The sequence below is a fragment of the Mus caroli genome, unplaced genomic scaffold (genome assembly GCF_978045245.1).
Source record: "Mus caroli unplaced genomic scaffold, Mus_caroli_1 scaffold_3, whole genome shotgun sequence".
Classification (NCBI taxonomy): Eukaryota; Metazoa; Chordata; class Mammalia; order Rodentia; family Muridae; genus Mus; species Mus caroli.
The window spans coordinates 25,927,381-25,950,436 of NW_028227258.1; the positions used below are offsets into that span (position 1 = coordinate 25,927,381).

General features: G+C 39.2%; 1 pseudogene; it reads right to left on the minus strand.

The window, feature by feature from the left end:
• Window positions 1-4,387: 4,387 nt before the first annotated feature.
• On the minus strand, window positions 4,388-4,881 carry LOC147005442 (large ribosomal subunit protein eL29 pseudogene; annotated as a pseudogene).
• Between the last annotated feature and the right edge of the window lie 18,175 nt (window positions 4,882-23,056).

Sequence of the window (23,056 nt, forward strand, 5' to 3'; positions counted from 1 at the left end):
TCTCTTGAGTATCATTTTGTACTCAAAACATACAGCTCAAAATAACGGATAGAAGATGAGAGATGATTTATTTCTTGATTGCAGATAAGCAACAGTCACTAATTCTACTGTTTTAACCATCGGCTTTTGGATTTCAAATATATACCCAAGTTCTGTTACCTGGATTTGTTGCTTTGTATAATTAAACTTTTCCCTGTGTAACAACCCTGCTCACAAGCCTTTTCTGACACCTCAAGAATCCCTAGTGGCTTACCAGTGAATCTTTTTTATTTCTGTCTGTCTGTCAGCTGTCCTTGGCTATAACACATGTGGTTTATAATAACATGATGTCACTCCTTGTCTTTTTTTCTCATCTGCATGAACACCATTGCCTTTAGCTTTTCTCTTAAGATATACTTACTACTAGGTCCTTAACAGATGCAGCTGCCCAATCTTGCACTTACCAGACTCCAGAACCATAGACTAAATAGACTTTTCCTTATAAATTATCAAGTCTCTGGAATTTTATTCCAGCAACAGAAAGTGGATAAGGGCAAACAGGTAGGAATGAGAGAGGCCCCATGTTGTTAGAACAAACTGCAAAGACACATTCTAAGGTGACCTGTGGTTACGATCATGGGAGCCAGGCTTGTCTGAAACACAGTATTTTAAACAGACATAACTGTTCAGATATTTAAACAGGATTCACAGGCTACCCTTTGGGTCTTCATTGATTTTTTTTTTTTAGGAAAACTTGAAACCTAAGAGTGCCTTGGCAGAATATGATATCAGAATCATAATAAAGTATTCATGTATTGAACGCTCTGTCCTCATCTTGTGAGATTACTTGAAGGCTGTGGAGTCTATGGGAAGTGGAACTTGGTCAACATAAAGGTAACTAGAATCAAGCCTTGGAGGTTATACCTGCCTGCTTTACCTTCTTCCTGTCTGCTGTCATGTAGACTGAGCCATGTTCCTGCTGCCCACGAAGCCTCAGCATGTTCCCACCATGCCTTCCCTGCCATACTGGACTAAAACTTCTCCAGCCATGGCCTCCTTTCTTATGTTGTGAAATACATTGTCAACTGTATTGCATATACATTTCAAATACAATGACAAAAGTTACTAGTGAAGAAGAATCGTTTGTCCCCATTAGGAAGGACAATGAGGTATCAAACTCTACTAGCATTCAGTGGAAGAGCCTACATTGTATGGCTTCCACAAGCATTTGGTAATCACACAGTTGTCAGCATCTTCAAACAGAGGCAGGCCGTAAGCTCAGAACTCCAAGACAAAGCTATGTTGTGTTTCAAGACAGCACTGGAAGCCATACGACATCAAGTTCTCCCTACTTAATGAAGGCAGACACAAGCCATTCCACATTCAGGGAGAAAGTAGCTTCCTTTGCTGGAGAGTAGAATGTTGACGTTGCATTGTGGGTAAGATATTATTGCAGCTGTCTTAGAACAATGAAATATTACAAAATCTGTTATGGACCTGCCGGTTTTAGCCCTCTTTGATTCATGTTCCCATGCAAAATATAATATCACCTTCCCCTCAAGCCTCTATTATGGCATCTGCTTGGAGTCCAATGACTCATTACCTAAATCAGTTCCAGGTGTGGCTCAGGCTCCACGGGCTGGCTCTTGGTGTTCCGCCCCTCCACTCTAATCTCATGATGAGTGAGCTAAAGAGCTTCCTTGCCATGCTGCTATGGGAATGATGGCTTTAAGAGTTTGGGCTGTGCTAATTTTTGACAAGAGAGCTTTGGATGTTATGATTAATTTCCTCAGAAGGGATTTGATCTGTTTTAAAGGGTCTATGAACTATCAGCGCTCATTTCTCTGACATCTTACCAGGCTTGGCATAGTGGTATCAAGCTAAGCTCAGCTGCTTTGGAGGCTGCAGTAGGAGGAGCGTGAGTGTGAGGCTAGCCTAGGTACATAGCAAGACCCATTGTCAATTGAAAAGGGTGAGATCTTAACGAGGGTTCCACTGAAAGCCCCTTAGTTTTATCTTTATGCTCTCAATTGAAAGTTATAAGCCCACTCTGTTTCTTAGAAGAAACTATTGCAACCAACTGTACAAAACACAACCTGTACAAAAAACTGTACAAAACACAAAGGAGTGATGTCAGAAGACCCTTCACTATGCAAGGTGTCAACGTAAATAATGCATGGTACCTCCTGACAAAGTTATTCACTTGCTTCCTTATCAAATATTTATAGAGGATCTTCTGTTTTCCAGGTCCAGTTCTAGGCACTAGATGTAAAGTGGTGGACAAGGCAGATAGACCTTCCTCAGAATTTGCATTCTTTTCAGGGAGACAGACAAAAACTAGGCAGAGAAGAGAGTAGATCAGGTAGAGGTAAGTGTGGGGCTTGGGGGGAAGCGGAGAGGAAATTTAAGGGGTGAGTTACAAGTTTGGGTAGCCTCACTAGGGAGCACTCATTGAGAGAATCTGAGCAAAGACTCAAATGCAGTTAAGGTAAATAAAGAACACCTGTGCATGTTGATGCACTACGTGAGACAGAGAGAAGCATAGGAAAAGTATTTTAATACTCCTGAACTTTTTCTTCATAAAATAGTTGTCCTTGTTGTGAAATCACTGAGTCAAAAGCCAGTCATATAAATAATATTTAGGAAGGCCTCATATCCATTTGAATATAACAATAAAGCTGTTAGAAGTTATTGAAGATAATTAAAGGTGTACTACTATTTTAAATTGGTCTTTCTTTGGAATGTTTTAGTCAGTCTGGACAACTCCTGAGTTCTGTGAACACAGGTCCCAGGCATCTATACATTTGCGTGGCTGGGTTGCAATATGAATGCCTTGTACATAGCTGACCAAGGTTCTTTCCTTAACTCTCTTCCATGAAATAGTTTCAAGTCACTCCAGCCAAGACGGATCTTTAGAAGTATTTTAATCATACCTCATTTCACTGGTGTTATTTCCTTATTGATTAGTTTATAGCCTCCTTTTAAGAGCAGGAGCTCTCACCCTGAAAAGGAGTGCATCAGATACACCCCAGAATCTGCAGTCTGATAATAGTAGCACCACAGTTCTGGTCAAAAAGCATAGATTTAAATCAGGAATGACCTGAGTTTTTTTCCAGACATTATGCAAGATTCAGCAAATACTCAACTGTTCCAAGCGTTACTTTGAGCATTTATTATGAATCAAATCTGACCCACTTGCCAGAACCATCGGGAAGGCAGAAAGAAGTGCTGCCACCATTAGGTTCATTCTTCTGAGGCTGTAGTTGAGACATTTGCTTGGATGATTGTCCCCATCATTGGTGATTCTGCTCACCCAGCACACAAAAGGGACAGCTAGGAAGCCATCCAGGGACCTTTGCCTCATTCTAACAGTTCCCAGTAGTATCCGTCCACATAGCTGCAACTGCCATCTCAGTCTTCCAAATAGTTATTAAGATGTAAAGAAAACAAAACTTGGAACAAGTAGAGGCTCCCTCAAGCTCTGTACCTGGAGGGTTGCTCTTCTGGGGTCCTGGTGAGAGACAGATCACGAGCAGGGTTGGAGAGGGGTGTGTGTGGCTGAGCAGTGGGATGATGGAGGAGGAGGAGGAGGAATTGTAGTTTATGGACGAGCTGGAGGCTGTGCTGCAGCTCACTCCAGAGGTGCAACTAGCCATCGAGCAGGTGTCACCGGATGAAGTAGGTTAAGTCAAGGGCTGCACTGTGTGAAGTCTGTTAGTGCCTGGGATTAAGCCCAGGAACAGGAAGAGAAGAATGAAGAAACTGGGAGTATTTGGGAAGTGGATAACCCACTTCCACATAACAGCTCACAATGACCTCCCTGTTCCCAGCACTTCCTCTGCCAAGGGCTTTTCATTAATTCTATAATCACATGTACGTGTCACATGTACGTGTGGTGTATTCTCACCATAGGTGTGCAGCACAGAAGTGCAATACTAAACTTTCAAAAGAAATGACTAAGCTCAACCTCTCACTGCCTTGGCCTCCACTTGCCCTCTACATCATAGAAGCCATGACTCTTCTACCTTTTCTTGGAAGTCATATTGGTTTGTTCATTTTTATTCTTAAATTAAAAAGTTACTTATTTACTGTTAAAAAAAGAAAGGAAAAGAAAAGAAAAGAGAAGGAGAGAAAAGAAAACTCCCTATGGTTGAAATGCTGAAAGGGACTGTAGTGGTTTGAATATGCTTGGCCCAGGAAGTGGAACTATTAGGAGATGTGGTCTTGTTGGAGTAGGTGTGGCCTTGTTATAGGAAGTGTGTCCTTGTTGGAGGAAGTGAAGGTGAATGTTCTTCCTCATAATATTTTTTAACAGATCTTATCTCAAGATTATTTGTAAAAATAGCATAGAACACTGGTCATCTGCAAACAGTGTGTAGGTAGGTGTGTCACAACAGTTCATCTGTCTTCAGGTTGGCAGGAGCCTTTTCCATGGGGCCTTCCCAGGGGCCTGAGTACCTCTGGGAGCATGAGCTAGAGCTGAAGCCTGAGCCTTAGCTGGAGCTATGGCCTCTGCCTTGGTTTGAACCTTGGGCTTTGGTTGGCAGAGCCTACTTTCCTTGGCCATGTAGCTTCGAATCTGCTTCTGCTTCCCAAGCTTGGAGTGATGGTTGAAAGCCAGACGTCTGAGATTGCAGCCCCTTTGGCATCTTGGGCTTGATGGCCTGAGGCTTCATAAAGGCCCTGATGGCCTCTGTGCTCGAACTCACTGCCTTTGCATTGTTGGCCTGCATCTTTTCCAGACCTTTCTTGTTGGGCTTCTTGGCAAAGTGCATGTTCCCCAGGAACTTGGGGTTAAGCCTCTTCAGAGACTTGTGTCTTTGTGACCCGGATTTCCTGATGCCATTTCTGTCACCATTTGTGGATCTAGTTGTGCGTGGTGTGGTTCTTGGACTTGGCCATGTCTGAACGGTAACCCATGGATCCCACACTGCCTGGAACTGGAAGAGAAAGGGCTCATAACATTTCTTTTTTAATAATCAACACTTTGCAGCAGACCCTTCAAGTATATCGTTTGGCTGTTAGAGTGATTATCAACACAATTATTGAGAACCTACCAAATGTTGCATTTCCACTAAGGTTTAAAAGACAGCCATTGCTCTTGTGCAAGTTTGCAGATATCTTTCTTCGGGTTTTCACTTAGCTCAACATTCTTATGTGTACCTAGATATGCTAATAAGTAAGAGAGAAATCAAAAGGCAAAATGAGATAAACAAGAGATAATCAAGGAGAGTCCCCAATGGATGTGGGCCGAGCATGTTTATCTAAAGACTTGCCTGTGGAATTTTGATTAAAAAAAAAAAAAAGGATTTAGTTATGTGACTCAGTCCTAGACGCTTCAAGATTCTTTCCTAAAAAATTATTGCTGCTTACATCTCGATATACAGGTACATGGATGCATTTAAACTGTGTGTGTGTGTGTGCATGTGTGCATGCATGTGTGCATGTGTGAAGATGATTGCAGGTGCTTACAAAGGAAGTATCAGCTCCACTTGAAGCCAACTGAGTTACAGGTAGTTGTGAGCTGTCTTTTGTGTATCTTCTGGGAGAGCAGTACAAGATCTCAAATAATTAAGCCATCTCTCATCTCTCCAGCTCCACATAAATGCAGTTCTAAGAATAGAAACAGAAACTTAGGCTGATGTGAGAAGCAGCAAGCAAGAAACAAATGCAAGATCATAAAGATGGGCTGATGTCCATTCTAAAAACATCCAGAGCTCTGGAAGGAATCTGGCACATGGCAGGAAGTAGTTTCTGTAAGGATGGATTTTTGGATGGCTAAATAAGTTAACTTAAAGACTTCAAAAATACAATTAAGAAAACTGGGCAAAACTCATTTGGAGCCAGGAAAATAAAGAATCCTTTCAATTGCTTAGTGACAGATTATAAATATTCCTCTCTGCTCAAAGTTTGGTTATCTCTTAATGACAACAGGATATTGAAGATAGTTTCTTAGTCTAGAATAAGATACTTCAATAACTATAGCTTTAAATTTTTATTTTTGAAAAATTTACTTTCATCTTGTGTCTATTTGTATATGTCCAGGTATGGTATGTGCACATATATGAAGGTACTCTAGGAGTCCAGGGGATAGTGTCAGGGCCCCCAGAACTGTAGTTACAGGCTGTTGTGAGGCACCTGACATAGGTGCAGGACACTAAACTGGAGTCCTCTATGAGAGAAACACTCCTAAACACTGAGTCATCTTTCTGCCCTGAGTTTTAATTTTTGAGACTTCTTTTTATCAATGATTCATCGCTAAACCAGTGGGAATTTGTTTTTAATAAGGATTATGTTGGTACTAGTTTTTCATGCATTAATTAGTTAAATATTCAAAACAATATTCCCACGAGCTTTCTTGTATACCTCATTTTATATCTATAGAAAAACTAGGCTTCACACAGATAAGTAGCAGGGCTGATAGCATGGGTGGGCAAAACAGAGTTTGTTCCAACTCCCTCTTTTGTGTCTGTCATCTATTATTCTAGAAAGCTCATCTCCCAAAGAAACAAACTAAGAAAATTCTTAACTTGATATGAGGCACTAATTTACCTCCTTACAGCTATGCTGCTCCCCAGGACTCTAGGGCTGGACACAAGGTCAGAGCAGGTAATGCCACCAAGAATGAAACAAGACGAAGATAAATAGCATATGTCAGTGTGCTCAAAAGGCAGCCATAGGCAAGAGCTAGGAGAACAGAGCAGAGGGAACAAAGACTGGGGGGGGCTATTTACAGGACTGGAGAATGGGAGAAATATGAAATTCTTGGACAGTGGCCAGAATTCAGGAAATGTATAGAAACAGAAAGGGTCAGAACAATAGCGAGCAGGAGAGCATAGCACATTACGGTGTCCGTCAACCTTAATCACTGAAGCAGATCCCTCCTCCCAGGATTTATTTTTTCACCACTGTATGTACCAGGAACAACACTGCATAGCAAGCCTAGACACAGCATGAAGAAGCTGAATTGGCAGCTCGGAGCCAAGAGAGCAGAGGAACACTAGCAGCTGCTGGGGAGCAGTTCCTGATACCTTAGCATGCCTTCAGAGCTCTCAGAGCTTCTCCTATCTCGCCTGTCCCCTTTGCAAGGGGAAATTGGTTCTGCATCATATATCATAGCTTCCCAGCTGGAAGAGTGCAATTACAGATTGCTGGAGTCCACCACGGATGACAGGTTCTTTCACCTCCCCCCTCCCTGTCAGGAATATGTAACTCGTAATGACCACATATTGGTGTCATATGCGGGGCTCTTCTCTGTGCCCTTCCCCCCCTCTTCATGTACCAACTCAGTATTGTCATGAAGATATTTTTTGAAATGTTACATCGATAGGATGTGCAAGACACTGTGCTGGCTAGAGGAGACGAGAGGGTGAATAGGCATGATTCTGACTCTAAGGAGTTCACAGACTACATAGCACAGTAATCATAGCTAGCAGATATGGCAGATATGGAATACTTGAAATGGGGGAATGGCATGGTATTTATTAACTCATTTAATCCCCAGAACCATGTTACAAAGCAGGAATTGTACTCATGATTTCAAGTGGAGAAACTGGCCTAAAAGGAAGATGAATAAATCGCTCAAAGATATACAGCTAATGAGTCGAAAACTAGAATTAAAAGAAAGCACTATGACTCTATACCCTGATTCCAAAAGCTAGTGATACACTGGCTTATCACAAACCCCAAAGTTACTAATCACAATTATAAGGGCAATGCTCAGTAAATACAGATGGGGGTAAGACAGTCCAGTGAAAGAGCAAACAAGTGAGACTTTGTCAACTGTCACAGGACTCTGGCTATACTTCCCAGTTTATCCGGGTTTAAAGTTATTCATTGAGAGAACAAGGTCTTCTTCCAGACATTATTACAAAGAAAAGGACAGTACATAAAGAACACAGTTCATAGAGTATTATCCAGTTATTCATAGAGAAAACAAGGTTTACTTCCAGGCATTGTTATAAAGAAAAAGACCATACATAAAGATTATAGTTCATGATTTATTATCGAGAGTGAGCACAGGAGATACTTAAGAAAAGATGACTATAAATCTTCATTATGAGATTCTAGTATTGCTACAAGAGGATGTAGAGGAAGCAGTTCAAGACATTGATCTAGACAATGAGTTTCTCTTTAGGACCACAGAACGCAGGCAACACAAATAAACATGGAAGACATAAAACTAAGAATCTTCTGTCCTGTAAAATCCACGGTCAACAGGACCAACAGTCAACTTCTAGACCAGGAGAACATGCTTGCAAAAGACATGTCCTGGAATGACATCCAGAATATATGAGAAACTGAAAAAAAGTGGTCAACAACAAGATAAGAAAACTAAGAAAAACTAAATAAAGAACTAAGTAGACATGTCTCAAAAGGATAAATACAAGGGACCAACAAACACTGAAAAAATAACCCTCCAAAATCAATAATCATGGGAATGTAATCAAAATTGGTAAAAGATATCATGGCACTTGAATTATTACAGTTAAAAGGGGTGACAGTATGGAGAATTTTCATAAGTTCCAATGCAAAGGAAAACAGAGCATCCCCCATTTCTCCCTTCCTCCTCTCTCCCTCTGTGCTTAACTCCTCCACCCACCCCTGTTTGCAATTTGAACTAAAGTCTCACTATATAAACCAGGCAGATCCGGAAATCATTGTATAGCCCAGGCCTTTCCATAACTAATAATGAAGCTTCAGTCTCCCTAGTGCTAGGATTATAGGCACCCACTAATTCCATGATCTGGGAAATGAAATCTATACAGCAAAGACAATGCTTTCACTCACCTGTTTACGCTGTGTACAAGAGTTGAATACGGAGCCGTTTCCATCTCTTGTCAACAGTGAGTGGCTAAACTGTGGTATATTTACACTGTAGAATAGTAGTCTGCTCTAAAAACGGAATCCTGTCCTTTGTAGCAACCAGATGGGACGGTAAGATAACTTCTACTTTAAAAGAAAGGCAGAAACAAACAGACAAATATCACATATTCTTGCCCAGCTGGTGAAACCAATGTCAACCTTGTCAAAGCATTGAATGGAAGAGTGCTTATTAGAAGTGAGGGAAGGAGGAATTTTTAAAAAGAAGAAATTTTAAAGATTGGAAATGATGCCGAGGGAAGAAGACAAGGGCCTGGGTAGAAGGTGGGAAGAGCACATGCTGGATGCACAGCTTGGGGTATCAAGATAAGCCTCATTGGTGTTTTTATATAATTAATATGTAATTTTAAAAGGACCAAATAAGGACTACTGACACTAATAAAAACAATATTGTGAAGTTTGGCTGAGAAAGGAACATTTGGATTGTACCCAGAATGACCACCAAATACTTCTGAAAAGAAGGAGAAATCGAATGTGTGTAACATGTTGGGAAAGTAAAACGCCCTGTTCTTTGTTATTATTATTAAATTATTTTATTTATTTACATTCTAAAAGTTGCCCCCTTCTTGCACCCTCCTCTCAGAGTTCTTCACCCCCTACCCCCTTTCTGCTCCCTCATTCACACACTCACCCCACCTCACCACCACCAGCATCTCTCTTTCTGGGGCATCAAGTTTCCACAGGATTAAGCACATCCTTCCCACTGAGGCCAGGGGCCATGAACCAGCCCATGTATGCTTCTTGGTTTTTGGCTTAGTCTCTGGGAGCTCTGAGTGTTGTGGGTTACTTCACACTGTTGTTCTTCCCATGGGGTTGCAATCCTCTTCAGCTCCTTCAGCCCTTCCTCTAACTTTTTCATACTGGCACTCTTTTTTTACGGAGTTGATCCATGGAGTGTGTGTGTGTGTGTGTGTGTGTGTGTGTGTGTGTGTGGTGTGTTGGAGAAAAATGGCCAAAGATAGCACAATAAATATTGGAAAAGATTGATAACAATCCTTATAGAACATCAAACACTACAGCAGTTCCTCATATCCCTGTTTTGTTGTTGTTGTTCGTTTTTAGGGGCATATTACGTTTGCTTCTCTCCAAATATTTTAAAGAACAAAACACTGTAACCCAGCACACAGTGTTCTACAGCTGGCCAAGTGCTCTGTTTACCCTGCAGTGTGAGTGAGCTCCCCTCTGTCTACAGCTCAGGAGAAAAGCAGGTGGAGGAGGAAGAGGATGGCTGTGGCTCAGACGCTCACTTGAGCGACTTGTGGGAACTTTTACCTTTACTGATGATGTCCTTGTTGCAAAACCCAGACTATAATAAATAAAAACAACAAAGTATCTTAACATCAATTCAGGTAAGAACATGCTTTCAAATTATTCTTCCTGTGAAGAGTAATTAAAAATATACATACTTTAAAAAAGTATATGACAGAAACAGAATACTTATTTCTACAACTATGGGATATAGCAGTTTGAAACATGCCTCTTCTACCCAGAACTAAAAGTACACTAATAAGTAAATAAATCCTTTGCCCATAAATTCCTTCCTGGGAATGGCATTAAACATGCAATGTTTTTGAAGGATCAAGAAATAAATACCTGGTGCTGTTGCTTCCTCTGGTCTTTCACCAGAGAGGTAACTCTACCCTCAATGACTCTGTTCTTTCATCCCTAACTACATGCGAAAACCCCATCTACCTATGCTGAAAAATGGATTGCCATGGATCCTTTGAAACCATTGTTTGACTATTTTGCAATTATTGATGTGGTATTGATTCTTATTTCAACACTTCTGCTATTCACATGACATGAGACATACTAATTGATTACATAGACATAATTATATGCAACTGCTTACTTAGCATCCTATCAGAAATATTGTGGTTGTGACTTCAATAAAAATAACAAAAACCATCTTATGCTGACCACTCAAAGCAAAGTGAAGAATATTACTCCATACTTCTTTCATGATCCTTTTGCCATGGTTTGCAAAGTACAAAATTATTATTTTAATTTTTTAGAAGTTTATCAGACTCAGTTCTTTTTTACTGTTTATTTTATTGATTTACATTTCAAATATTATCCCCTTCCTGGGTTCCCCTTCAGAAATTCCTTACCCTATATCCCTTCTCCCTGCTTCTATGAGGGAACTCCCTCATTGACCTACCCAATCCTACCTCACAGTCCTAGCATTCCCCTACACTAGGGCATCGAGCCTCCATAGGACCAAGGGCCTCCCCTCCCACTGATGCCAGACAAGGCAATCCTCTGCTACATAAGCTGCTGGAACCATGGGTCCCTCCATATGTACTTTTTGGTTGGTGGTTTAGTTCCTGTGAGCTCTCAGGGGTCTGTTTGGTTGATACTGTTGATCTTCCTATGGGGTTGCAAACTCCTTCAGTCCTTGCCCTAAGTCCTCCATTGTAGTCCCCCTGCTCAGTCTGGTGTGGGGCTGCAAGCATTCACATCTGTATTGGTCAGACTCTGGCAGAGCCTCTCAGGGGCCATCCATACCACGCTCCTGTCATCAAGTACTTCACTTCTTGGCTCACTTCTTAATCAACCTTACTAACCATTTTATTTCAGACATATTTAGTACTAGCCATATCTTGGCATAATGGTAAACATCAAATATTTTCCAATATATAAATATTTATTTTGCTAGAACTACATAGAGAAATAGTTTCCTCTTCTTGTTATAAATTGAGAAAGTAACATTTCCAATGCTTAAACACTATATTAGTTCCTATGCCCTCACACATTACTGTGGTGAACTCTGCTGGGAGTAGCCATCATTCCTGCTATTATATATACCTTGCTCCCCTCTTATGCTGAATAAAGTTTTAAAATTGCTGTTTAAACCCATTGCGTTAGCCTGATTTTTAAAGTAAAGGTCATTCTTTTTCTTAGATGTATATCATCAAAATAATTTATCTGCCTAGTTGCTATGCCTGCTAACTTAGTACTCTTCAATTTAGCACCATCTGCAAATTTCATTAACATATTGTTTACCCTCATTTCTAGGTGATTAATGTGGATATTAAACACGACTATAGCTAACATCAATCCCTGTATGTCTTGGCTGGGTATTTCTTCAAAATAGAATAACATTTTTATCATTATTTCTAATTTGTATTTCCATCAATTTTCTTTGCTGATGCCATGAGAAAGTTGTGTGCAACTTAATTTTAACTTTTAAGTGTCTGTCTGAGATTACTAAAATCAAATATGTTCTGCCTGCTGAGTTTTTCACATTTATTTATAGTTTCTTTTTAAAATTGAGAACAACCCCATTGACCTGTAAAATTAATTGATAATTCCAAGTTGTCTTTGAAACATGACACAATCATCCTGGAGAGGTTCAAAGGTCTACAGCAACTGAAGCATGCTTCTGATTTTTTTTTTATAATGCCTCCATGGAATTCAGTTAGTTTTCCCATCATTTTACTTGGTTTCTAATTTTAATAGTTGCTTGAAGAGTGATATTTTCTGTTGTGTGTATAAGAAAAAAAGATTTTGTTTTGTTTTAAGCAAATGGGCAATTGATACATTTTTTTTCCCTACCTCTCTTTCCTAGTTAGGTACAGATAAAAGATGGTGACCAAAACCAACTCCAAGTGAAAAGGATTTCCTTCATCTTACACCTCTCAGGTCACCCTCCATCACTAAGCAAAGATTTCAGGGCAGGAATTCTAGGCAGGAACCTGGAGACAGGATCTAAAGCAGAAACCATAGAGGAGTGATGGTATTGACTCTCTCCCCATGGCTTGCCCAGCCCTTTCGTATAGCACCTCCTAAGAGTTGTTCCAACCCACAGTGAGCTGGGTCCTCTGATATCAACTATTAATCATGTAAATGCCACACAGACTTGCTTCAGGCGACCTGAGGGAGGTAGTGCTTACTCAGAGGAGGTTCTTCTTCCTAGGTTTGTGTTAAGCTGAAATAAAAAACAAAAAAACAAAACAGAACAGCACAGGATGTTCTCTTGCAAGGTGCAGATTAAACTAATCTAATCACTGACAACATCTAAAGGATTGTTTAAATGAAAATGTCTCTTTCATTGTTACCAGGACATTCTCAACACAGTCCTTGAGTCACATGATTTTTGAAGTAACTTTTATGTTACAAATATATTTTACTTACTTAAAACCTCTTACCTCCTAAGAAATGCTTCCCATCACAAACGGGGCAGTCTGACATGGCAGTAATTTTCCCATATCCCATCCTCCTGCTACAAATCAATTGGGCTAATTAATCACACTCATCATCTGCTGGGTGAGTAAAAACAAAACCTCATTGTTAATGGTAGAAAACATGTCAGGAGAAGGAAACCACGCAAGAAGCCCACACACAGGGAGCTGGGCAGAAGGGAAGAGCTGCTTCTGAGTCTTCACGGAGATGCAAGAGTAAAATATCTATTCCATGAAGCTCATCACTAGGCATACGCACAAATGTGTAATGGAAATCATCCTGGAGACAGAAGGCTAAAGCATTCCTGAGCAGTTATTTTGCATACACCCTGCAAACTTAACAAGGGATGCACTTACTTAGGTTCTCTCATTATTTTGATTTAAAATTCAACTTTTTGATTAAAAATTAATTATTTAATTTTAAGTTTCCGTGTGTGTGTGTGTGTGTGTGTGTGTGTGTGTGTGTGCTCTGTAGAGATCGGTGACAAGCAAGAGAGTTGCTTCTTTCTATCAACTTTGTGGTCAGGAAACAAAAAGACTCAATCATGGGTCCTCAGGCTTGAGTGGTGAACATTTTTACTTTTGAGGCTATCTGTCTACTTTCAATCCTAGAAGTCTACTAAGGACAAGTCTAAAACTATTCCAATGCCGCAGAAGTATGGTGAGTCACATCCCAGCAATGGCCTTAACTATGGCTTCTACTGACAGTAATGAGGGAGAACAAGTGCAGAGGGTTTTTACAAGCATGCTTAGGACAGAATATCATGCCAGTCGGAGGGGGAGTGAGTGATGGACCTGACCAAAACTCACTGTACATGAATGAAAACTTCAACAAAAAAAAGAAAAGAAAAGAAAGGAAGGAAGAAAGAAAGAAAAAGAAAAAGAAATCAGAGGAAAATCAAAAGTCGATAATTTTTAGAGAAATTCGAGGACAAAGTTTCACAAAAGACAAATGGCCACCAATGTGATCAAAATCAAGAGAATTAAATATCATAGTACTAATTTTAGATAGATACTCTCATATGCCATAGGGGATTAACCTAAGGTTGTTATTGAAGAAATACATTTAAATTAAGAAAAAGAAATATATCACATAAGCAATTTCTGATACAACTGAAACAATCATCATTTCATCTACATCACAATGTCAGTATGGAACCATTCTAGACCAAGTGTTCTGAAAGTATGTTCTGTCAAAACTCTATCTATCTATCTATCTATCTATCTATCTATCTATCTATTATATACCTACCAATTTATTAAGTACCTATCTATCCATCAGTCATCTATTTATGTTCTATAAACCTGTTACCCATCTATTATCTACCTACCAACTACCTATCTATCTATATCTATCTGTCTGTCAAACTATCTATCATCATCTATCATTTATCTTCTATATATCTACATGATAAGAATATAGTTACTGGAAGAAATCTTCCAAAAGGTCCTGATCTGAGGCACAAATTTTGCTTTGCACACTATTCTAGATGAAATTTTCTTTCATAGAAGTATGGTTTACCTTCCTAGGGAGGATCATAGTGAATCTGTTACTGTACATAGAATCAATGAGTTTTGTACACAGTGCTGTCATGGCATCTAAACAACAAAACAGGTGGTGATCATTCATTCAGGCAATGAGAAAACACAGAACACTGTAGAAAGAATGGATAAGAACCACACTGTGCTTTTGCAGATTGAACATCAGCACACAGTGTCTGAAGCTTCTCGGGGCTGCAATTCACACCACACTTGTCAGCTGTTTGACCTTGGAAACTTCCTTAACCTAACTGAAATATCGGAGTTCCCTTAATAAATTGAAGTCCATTACACTGGTTTTGAAATGCTGTTGCTGTAATTTGCCACATTATGCAGAACCTAACATGCATTGAGAGTTCACTGAGTGATAACCATACACATGCCTGATTTTTACCCTTACATGTCTCCTGAGGTGATTTGTTGGAATGACATGTAAAAATCTCAGATTAATTTAAAAGGCAAACTAAGTATTTGTCATCAATCTTAGTGCATCAAATAAAAAGTGAGATTGTTGACTCCTCTTTAACAAAACTGAAAGGTGAACCCTTTTACCTGTATCAGGGTCAAACTAACGTGCTAATCAATGGTATGTGAAATATAAATAATGGAAGCATATAGACATGTTTGGTTTTGCATACTGTTTTCCCCTGACTCCCACCCCAGCCTGCGCTCTGATGTCCACCATGGAAAGATCTGCTAATGCAGGGGTATTCCCAAGACCCCTAAGTCAGCTGTTTATATTAGAATATAATTAATAACAGACCCTAGCAGGAGACACAAGGCAAGAGATGAGTGGAGACAAGGCAGAGCAAGGATAGGAGCTAATTTTTTTCCAGAATATGAACCTCCTCTCTTTCTCTGTTTGACTGGTTTTTCAGGAATAGCCACATCTTTTAATGTTTCTAGCACCATGCCTGAGGCTCCCCAGACACTTTTCTAGTTTGAATATACAATTTCCATTACAGTTTATCTACTCAGAGTCTGGTCCCCAGCTGACTGTGCAATTTTACCAAGTCCCAAACTAGGAAATAACAGCTTTTGTCATATTTTCCAGGAAAAGTCTAGGAAACCTAACACTGAGTAGTTTGGAGCTATTCAATAAAAAGATCTGTAGTCAACAATGAGCTAAAATTGAAAATTAACTATTACCGACCTCCTAAATTTATACATATCTTATTTTAAGAAAAATTTTCAAAGTGCAGCCATGATGTTACTCACCAAAGTAACCCTTCCAAAACAGAAAATGTAGCTAATTAATTGAATTTAATATCTACTTTAAGTAGAATGTAAACATTACAAAATGCCATCTTTACTACAACAATTCATAGTGACATGATCAAGAGTCATCTGATTTCAATTCTGAAAATTGAGGCTTAGATTTTGGCAAATGTCCTCAAGGTCACATAGATGTGAGGAGATCTCAATAAATCAATAGCAGATTTTCTGGGAACCCATAAATCTTCCCAGCATATGGAATATATAAAATTCTTATGATAAAATATGTTATATGTTAGTAAGAACAGAGTTATAAAGCACTACTGAAGAATATTCTAGGATGGTGAACATATCTTGACCTTCCACGAGATATAGTTATACAGTAGTTGTTCTACCAGTTTTCTATTTTAGTCATGTGACAAGGCCATGTTTTCCTATTTGTTCAACACATGTGTTGAGGAAAGCTGAATAGTTCAATGAGTGGCTGTATACTACGGTGAGGGAACGATGATAAGAATCGCCTTTGACCCCTGGCCGCTAACAGAGTCTTGAAGGAGACAACACATTTATAATTCTTTTAAAATGTATATCAATAACTGACACTTAAGCTGTATGTGAATAACAAATCCCAGAAAATAGAAACCTACAGAAATACTTGTAAATAAAAACCAACTTTAGCAAAACATTTTATAAATTCTCAACATTCAGATTTTATTATTTTTTAAAGATATTCAGTATTTTTATTAGAAGAAATCACACATTGAATTTACTAGTACTGATTCCTACATATTTCTGTGTATAACGCACACTTCCAAATGTTCTGCACATAATGCCTTGCTCCTTGCTTAATATAATGAACTTGCCTTGTGGTGGTTGGATAAGAATGTTCCTCATTGGCTCACATATTTGAATTTGAACGCTTAGTAATCAGGGGATGGCACTACTTGAGAAGGATTAGGAAGTGTGGCTTTGTTGGAGTAGGTGTGGCTTTGTTGGAGAAAGTGTGCCTCTGGGGTAGGACTTGGGGATTTTAGAAGTTCAAGCTAGGCCCAGTAGCTCTTGCTTTTCTAGCTGCCTATGGGTCTAGATGTAAAACTCTGAGCTACTTCTTCAACACCATGTCTGCCTGCCTGTCATCAATCTCCCTGTCATGTTGACAATGGACTAAACCTCAGAAAATGTAAGCCAGCCCCAATTAAGTGCTTTCTTTTATAAAAGTTGCCATGGACATGGTTTTTCTGACAGCAATAGAATACCAACTAAGACATCAGCTGAGAAAAATAAATAAATTCACCCCCTGATTTGAGAGGAGGAATCTGAGGAAAGAAAAGGCCAGATAACAAATTTGACATCACCTACATTGTGACAGAGCTATGATTCGAACTTAGGTGGTACTCATAATTTGGTGGCACATACCTGTAATTCCAACTACTCAGGAGCTGAGATTAGTGGAGAAAGGTAGATTAGAGGACACTGACTTAGTGAGAGACCCTACAGGGTTTTCAGAGGGGAAATCAGGAAAGGGGATAATATTTGAAATGTAAATAAAGAAAATATCTAATAATAAAAAAGAAAAACAAATAAAGTTTGAAAACAATTAAAGTTTAAAAAAAGATCTAAGACTGTAGCTTTTGATAGCATATTTACCTATACTATGTGAAATCCTGAATTCAGTCTGCAATATTAGGCAAGAGCCAAATATTCCATATGAATACAGATGTGAGATCTCAATTCTGAACTTTGAGGCATCACTGCCTCTCTGCAGACAACTTAAAGTGCTTGCTGTGTACAAAGCATCAAGTGGTAATGTCACACTTTGCTGAAGTGGCTTGGAAATTAACTGGAGAACCACAGCATACTATTTCTACTTATAAATACGTTTTAGCACATATTTAATCATAGTTTTAATGCTATACCTTCTCTCAAACATTGACTTACTCTTGTTAAGAACTGGAAAAGAAGATGAATTATTTCCATGTTTAGTATTATCAAACAGAAAAAACAAAATATTCTGAGTACTATAAATCGTTTGACAGTTCTCTGAGATGGATTCCCTTAGCATCCTCGTCTTATGACACTGTGCACTATGCCAACCCATGTAGCTGAACTCAAGCTGTGTCAGGCACCATCCTCAGCATTAACATCAGGATAAAACTGTTCATAATGCAGACCCAGAGGCCAATCCAATACCAGTGAGTCAAAACTCTGGGAAATTTTCATATCAGTCGACTTTCTGGATGACTCTCATTCATACTTAACGTAAGAAGCACCTGCCTAGTATGAGTTTTATAACATTTGTAAGTTCTGTGTAGCATTATACCTCCTGTTCTTGTCACTGGATTGTTCTGTGACCTGGACTATTTGGAAAAGCCTCAAGAAGGAATTAAAGATAAACTCTCTTCCTTGAAGGACTAGTGGAATGTGGATAAATTGGAAAGATGGAAGGAACCACGGGGGTATTTTCTGAAGATGACACTCACAGCAGCTCCCACATTTACCTTCCCATTATATTTATAATAATTTCACCCTAAAACTCTTTGTGAGACTCTATCTTAGTTCTGTGAATCCTCCAGTGATAAAGATGGATCACCTGCAACATGTCAGCAATTCCTGGAGAGGCTGGTGAGAAGTACTCTGCCAACAATTTCCATCAATAATTAATTTTGATCATTAGTTTTATTTGGACCATGAACAATGGCAGGGTGGCCATAAGAACAGAGAAAAACATAACAGACAAGTAGGAAAAAGCTAGAGATAGTACCCAAGGAGTTGAAGGGGTTTGCAGCCCCATAGGAGTAACAACAATATGAACCAACCAGTACCCCCCAGAACTCCCTGGGACTAAACCATTAATCATAGGAAACACATGGTAGGATTTATGGCTCTAGCTGCATACATAGCAGAGGATGGCCTAGTCGGTCATCAATGGGAGGAGAGGCCCTTGGTCCTGTGAAGGTTCTATGCCCCAGTATAGGGGAATGCCTGGGCCAGGAAGTGGGAGTGGGTGGATTGGTCAGCAGTGGGAGGAGGAAAGGGATAGGGGATTTTCAGAGGGGAAACCAGAAAAATAGATAACATTTGAAATGTAAATAAAGAAAATATCTAATACAAAAAGCAAACGAAATACAAGAAAAACAAACAAAACAAAAAACCTAATCTCTGAGTCTTTTATAGAGCTTCTGTTTTCATCCTTTATATATTTTGTCAGTTGTTTCTATTTATGAGATTTTTGAAGATTCCTTCTATTTGAAAAGAGACCCATGTAGCATAGTTCTTATATACTTTTCTATTATTGTGATAAGACTTAATGATCAATGCAACACAACAGTGTCTATTTGGAGTAGTCAGTGCCCATGGGTTAGAGTCCATGACCATCATAATGGGATCATGGTAGGAGGCAGGAAGACAAGGTACTGGGGCAAGAACTGAGAGCTTATATCATGATCAGAAGCAAGAGGCAGAGAGAGCGAACTGGGAATGCTGTGGGCTTTTGCATTTTAAGGCCATCTTTAGTGACATACATCTTCCAACAAAGGTATACATCCTAATCCTTCCCAAACAGTTCCACTAACCAAACATTCAAATATGTGAGCCCATGGGACCCATTTTCAGACAAATTACCATACCAAAGATTGCCTTAACCATTTGATCCTCCTGCTTCTCCTTCCTAACTGTATTTATGAGAATTCTGAAATTTCTTCTCTAGATAACCAGAGTAATACTACACTCTAAATTGCAAAGCTCACCTCAGTTTTTCAGTGAGAATCATGACACAGGCAAGGAGGCTTGGAAAAGTGAACATTGGAAGGAAAACTACAGGGTTCATTCCAAATGGTCAGAGGACTTTTGGGGGGATGTGTTTTTTGTTTGTTTGTGTGTTTTATTTCATTATTTTTCCACAGAACTAAAAGCTGGGGTGGTGAGGAAGAAGATGTCCAAGAGTAGAATAAAGTTCTTGGACTGCTAATTCCTTTCCATACCACCTCCTTCTTCTGTTTTCTAATTACAAGAAATTGCATAGAACCAAATCATCTATCACAGAAAGTGAGGAGGTTTGTGAACCATGAACTAAAAACTTAGATAAAGATAATGCCTACCACCTTTGAGAAATAACAAGGTTCTTTATGCTTCTCGTGAAAAGAACTACTGAAATGCACATCATACGCATAGACATGTCTCATAAATCTTGTCTATGTGCAATCACCATGCCATGAGCATTGAAACATTGCATGCCGTTTCTTTGTAGTAAAGTACACTAATTCTAGGTAATAAAGGCAACTTATTGCTCAAAGGACCAAATTTTTTTTTGTAAAAAATCGCAAAGTAGGCTCCTTGTGTGCACAGAAAAGCTCTTCCCTAGACTTCAGGTCACTGTGTAAAGTCTCTGTCTTCTTTTGTTTTGTCCTCTTCCCTTTTTGCTCCTCCCCTTACCCCAAGAGATTATGAAAAATACTTGTTGACATCCCTAAATAGAGCAATAATATTAATGCTTAATTATTGGTGTTTTGACTGCATGTAGGTATACTTGAGGGTGTCAGGTTCCCTGGACCTGGAGTTATAGACAGTTGTGAGCTGCCATCCAAGTGCTGAGAATTAAGTATGGGTTCCTTGGAAAAACAGCCACTACTCCTCACTGCTGACCCATCTTTCCTGCCACTAAATTAGAATCTTATTATACAATAAATATACTTGGTTGAAAAGCTGAGTTGCAGTCATAAAAATGGACAGGAAGAGACAATTTAATGTGATATTCATAATACTGAAATTGATAGTTGTGTGTGCACACATACACACAAATATCTGTGTGTCTGTGTGTCTGTCTGACTGTCTGAGTATATGCCATGAATATGAATACTCTTAGAAGCCAGAAGAGGATGTCAGTTCTCCTAGAACTGGTGCTATAGATGCTCATGAACTGCCCCTGTAGGTACTGGGAACCAACTTAAGCTGTAAGGAAGAATAGTTAGTACTTTTAACCTTTGAACCATCTCTTTACCCTTCTCCTCCCTTTTTACTGAAGACAGGTTCTTTCACTGAACTTGAAGGTGATTGATTAAGTTATGTGGGCTGGTCAGTAAGCTTCATGGATCTTCCTATCTCCATCTACTACCCAGCAGTTGGATTACAAGCAGATGTAAGTTCTGGGGAATAGGAACTCAAATGTACTTGTTTAAGAGGCAAGTCTTTTATCCACTGAGATTTCTAAAACCATTAGCTATTGATATTATGGCAATGAAAAAAACTGATTCAGAGATGGCTTTGTATTTTGGAGCCTACATCTTAGGGAACTTGAGTTCCTCCAAATTTTTATCTCATCTCTAAGCTAAACTGCTATGTATGCCTTGGGAATATGCAGCTTTCTATATGTAACTGAAAACAGTCTTTTAGTAACTTCAATATATGCCCAAGAATTTGGAGCACATATATTGCAAAAAAATGCAATTTTTGCAGTCCAACAATCTGGATCCTATCTTATTCATTAAATAAGGACCTGGCAGAGTCCTGAAATATGACCTTTTTCTTTTGTGCTTGGGGTCTGGTTGGAAGAGTGCTTTCTGTAAATCACACTAGCTCATCTACTTCACACAATTGTTTTGCCTTTCACTGCTGTGCTATTACTTAGCTTACTGAAGTCTGTGTTTTACTTTCCTACAGATATCCTGTACATAGGTATAGAGATAACAGTATTTTGTATTGTTGTTGTTTATTATGAAATACATTTAACCAAAAATGTCACAGAGAAGAAGACAATGATTAATGATTTAGGAGAATGTAATTACATACTTATAAACATACATGTATGAGCACAGTGTTGTACCCATGGTTTCTCCAATTTGTCTCCTCTATACACCATATTTCTTATTGACTTGAGAGTAACCCATGATACAGTCTGTAAGTGTCCCTGCCCAAAACTGATGGATAACAAGACAAAAATTATGTTAAATAGTGAAACTAATAGACTTTTACATGAATAAGATATCTTATGGTGTTAATAATTCAAGAAACCAGAATGAGCATTATAGAAGCCACATGACTTCTAAGTATTATCAGAGAGCTTTTGCTCCCTGGATTGTTTTAATCATGATAGTAGATATCTCATATTGCCTTATTGGTTTTTTACTTATTATTTGACCATTTGATTAGAACCTATTTACTGAGTGTCTTATACATACCAGAGACTTGGTTGGATGAAAGGATTTACGAAAGTCATGGAGTAGGTGGGACTTCACTCAATGGGGAAAGATAAAACAGAACACCCTTAGAAGGCCTAGTCATATCTAAGACACCTGAGGCTCTTACCACTGGGGAACTGGCAAACTTTACAATTCCTATGCCGTCCAAAGGTTACTTGGTTATTACACTGAAGCCATCCTATATCCTGCCTTTCTCACTTAAGATTGTGTTGCAGGGAGTCATCATGAAATCCCAAGTTCCTGGGTACTGCAGAGCAGATGAACAAATTTCTCCAGGCTTTTGGATAGCCAGGAGATGTTCCCTACTTTCCTGTACGTACACATGTAACATGCATCTGCCCCTGATTATAGCCAGGCAGCCCATGTAGAGCCTGGAGTTCAGTGGAAATGGATGAATGACATTGCTCACTCATGTTGAATTCCAGGGAGTAACTGAATAGCCTTTTCTAAGTGCCACAGTTGCTCTACTCTTTAGGGAGCAACCAGGTTTCCATGCCCATTCTTTTGTGCCCTCAAGGAGTAGCTAAACATCCTGTTTTTAGAAGATTAGCTTACTATGGTCCTTAGCAGCAGAGACACAGATCACTATCCTACATTTGTGCCCCATAAAGCAGCCTAAAAGAAGTTTGGCTCCAGGAAACTCCATAGCCATCTATGTAGCCCTGAAGGAATGGTATGTACTCTACTGGACACTTCTTGTGTGTCTCAGCTTCTTTATGGACAATTGCACAACTCCATTGTTAGACATGCCATGTTACACTAATCCTAGTGGATAGTGCTAGTATCACACAATCCAGAAAAATTTACAGGTAAATCCCACCCATAGCTAGGCATGCACACCTTGAGCTGCTAATGAATTTGCTTCCCAACTGGGAGCTACATCTCAGACAATGATGTAATTTCAGAATTTCAAAGTCTATGTGTTTAACTATCTGTAGATATAACCAAAGCTGGTTATAAATAAAGAAACAACATAGATGTTATACTTAAAACATTTACCTTACTTCAAAGGCAATGCCACACATCCATGCAGTATTCAAGACATATCTCCAGGAAGGTCTC